Consider the following 3488-nt stretch of genomic DNA (forward strand, 5'->3'; position numbering starts at 1 on the left):
CATAAATACTGAGTAACCGCTGGAAAGATAACGTTGTTCAAGCCATGTTTGCAAACTTGCTGTGCCAAGTCTGGTATATGTATCCATCTAGTACAGCTGCACACAAACCAGCAGTTTCAGGAAGGACCTGTCTGGGATGCAACAAGACTTGCCAGAATGTTCCTAGATCCCGTGGGAGACAATTCATTCTCTAGAAAGTCCAAGACCAGGTGGATTAGTGTCTTTATTAGGGAAAAGTGCTTCAGGACTTCCAGATTCTCAGTTACCTGGAGCCCTAAGTGGCAGAGTCTACATCAGTCCTTTCCCCCAGTCAGCCTCTACAAACAAAAAGCCATAGTTGGGAAAAACAGGAATCTGCATTGAAGAACATCTAGGAACAATTCCAGACAAATTACTGCAGCAGGAGCAACACAGGCATCCAGGAAGATTAGAAGAATAAAGTTGATGGCTACAGCTACAAACAACCAAATCTTTTCAAGCATCTGTTCTAGTAGGAGACAGAGGAACTTAACATATCTAAAAAGAGCAATGTGTAACTGGAATCCAAAACTTCATCATAGCTGAAAACAATTTTTTTTGCAGAAGAAGTTAACATATATATGGATCTCAATTGCAAATGAAAGCTTTTGCTTGACTGACAGCAGGAAAACAACAGCTAAAGTTAGGCTAGGCAAAGAAACAAATTCCTCCTACATCAAAAGTTCTCTACTTCCTAAGATATAAAACAAGGAAACCAAAACAAAAAAGAAACCTTTACATATCATTAATGAGCAAAGATGGGCAGAAGATGGGCTAGTGTCAATGAGATGGCACTTTGGCTCAGACCATTCCTCTGCAGGAAACTTTCAAAAGTCAAGGCATTATTTTTAAAACATCCAGAATTGCCTATCATCTTACATCTGTAAATGAGATTGCTTTGCTGAGGACAGAATATTTTTCCAGGAACAGCAGGACGGATGACGTATTCACCAAAACATCCAGCTGAATTCCAAGAATAGACCTGATATTTAACTATACTCAGTAATTCATGGTAATTTAGAAGAAGTGGCTGCCCCTTCCACACAGCAGACTCCCGAGTCCCCTGAGGCACCGTGACAGTGGCACTCGGGGCACAAACACTCCTTCCCCTGCAGCAGAAAACACAGTATTGGCCACTGCAGCCAAACTCACAGCAACAAAGGACTCTGCCTTGGTAAGTTCTCAGGTTGTCATCACAGGCAAGGTGACATGGATGTCTGGGCATACTCCTGCAATCAGGCTGCTCCAAAAATCAATGGATACTTTTTCTGGATGTGTTTTTAACTGCAACAGTACAGACAGCACCAGTGTCTACCAAAAGATGCTCCTATCAAAGGAGATGTAATTAATAAAACAACTCTGAAAAGGAGGCTGCAGTTGACCAACGTTGAGCAGTTGACCACAGCACCTTCGGAACAAGGCCAGTGCAAAATGGGGAGTCCCTTAGATCAGTCATGAGGTTTTATAATTGTATTAAGCTTCTCCTGCTGTAGTCCTTGAACATACCACCACATGTGATAAAATACTGCCCCCAGTACTGGCACTACTTGCAGTATGATTGTACAGGCTCAGACAATCTCTTCAGTAATTCTAAAGACCATTTCTCTATTACACTAAATAGCTGTTTAGCAAATGCACAACAGGAAAACCACGAGCAACATAGGCAACAACAGTTCTTTTATCGATTTCTGATCACTTTTCCTTGACCACCTATACTATGTAATTGATATAGAAAACACATCCCACTGCTCCAATAAACACCTTCTGAACACCTGCCTAGGAACAGGGGAATTTCACTTGATTTGACTTACAGGTGTAGAGTCAAAAGGAAATAAAATAAACTTTCTAGTTCACATAAATTATATTTAAATATATGAAAGAGATGCAACATATCTATTTAGATAGAAGCAACCTTTGTCTCAACAAGAAACTAAGTAGCAAAATGCCTGAACTAAGGACAACGAGTGGTGAGAGATCCCTTGTACATCCATGCATTTCACATGCTATTTCCCTACATGTGGGCAACCTCCAGATAATGAGCATCACCTGACAGAGGATGTAAGGCAAATACAGAGTTTCAAGAAGCCTTCTGTCACTCAGCCTTGGGTCTCTAAAAATGCAGAAACAGTGTATGTTCAAGATTACTCCCATTTTCTGAGAAAAATCAAACATTTGCATGATATGAAACACAACAGCATGTACTAGGTTAAAAAGTGAAGAAGAATGACAAGTTCATCTATCCTGACTTTCCGTTGTTGTTGTTAGTTCGGTATTTCAACTTGCTCCATCTGCAATGTCTTGTTAGGTCAGAGCATTCAGCTTCCACTGATGAAAACCTCATTTTAAAAATAGTCCAAGCTCACTCAACACAAAAATCAAGTGACATTTCTGGTGCTGAAAGTACTTGTAGGAAGACAACACACCGCATCACATGCCAACACCTTTAGCATTCTTTTTTTCAATCCATCCCCTACAATCTTTCCTGCTTAACAGACTGCTGTGACATTAAACCTCCACAAATACTAAACTAGTACTGCCATCACTCCTGTTGTTTTTAAGCAAAGAAAAAGTCACGTTTATTTTGTAGTAGCAATAGTTTCTTTTTTATTTTTAATATACTTTAGGAAACAATATACAAAGCTGAGCTTGGCCACCATTTTCAAACGGTGGGTTGCTCCAATTACACAAATTCAGCGTTTTGTGATGGTTAAGAACAGCAGTCAGCACCAGACTTAAACAGTTAGCTACAACACAAACATCCTTCAAAATGAAATGTCATAATATCAAGACAGGTAAACCAGGAGTTAACATATGACAACTTTCGGGGAGGTGTCTTAAATCATTCTTGTTGAAGTTTATATTTCATTAAATATTTTATACACATTTTCCTGTTTACAAGTTTTAAACAAAACCTCCCTTGAGGAATTATTTAAGTACAAAAATGTTCAACAAGAACAGTTCTAATAAAGAGTCCCCAAACAGACCAAATTTTAATGTGTTGACCAAAGGAAATGAAAACCAGTGTTTCTTTGCTTTAACATGTTTATTACAACAGATACAATTCACATCTGACTAGCTTTTTTTTTTCCTCTTTCCCCTCCCACAACCATGTTAACATGTTCATTGGGCTATTTCCTTATATTTGAGCAAGTAATGTACTTTCAGCACACATGCCCAGCAGTACTATAAGTCCATTCTTACAGGGTGCAAATGGAAATACGTTTCAATAATTTATACAAACAAGTGGGTTATGCTCAATCACTGCAATTTTAAGCTACTGTACACAGGAATGAAAAGATTATAGAAAAAGTGCCATAGCAACAGTGCCTTAAGAAAAGAGAAAATTAGAAGCATTAAAAAGCTGATAAAATCAGATTTAGGATTTCACGGGGAAATGGAACACAGAAGATGAAAAACATTTCTCTGTAAAACAGAAATGGAGAAGCACTGCTCTTGACTCGGTGCAAGTG

General features: G+C 38.7%; 1 long non-coding RNA gene across 1 annotated transcript in view; it reads left to right on the plus strand.

The window, feature by feature from the left end:
- The first annotated feature begins 209 nt into the window (after positions 1-209).
- LOC114060308 overlaps positions 210-3488 on the plus strand; it is a 7718-nt gene continuing 4439 nt past the window's right edge. The window contains exon 1 of the long non-coding RNA XR_003571867.1: positions 210-1233. This is a non-coding gene — a long non-coding RNA (uncharacterized LOC114060308). The remainder of the gene's footprint in view (positions 1234-3488) is intronic.

The sequence above is a fragment of the Empidonax traillii genome, unplaced genomic scaffold (assembly GCF_003031625.1).
Source record: "Empidonax traillii isolate 1590-97213 ecotype Southwest subspecies unplaced genomic scaffold, ASM303162v1 scaffold270:size1067046, whole genome shotgun sequence".
Taxonomy (NCBI): Eukaryota; Metazoa; Chordata; class Aves; order Passeriformes; family Tyrannidae; genus Empidonax; species Empidonax traillii.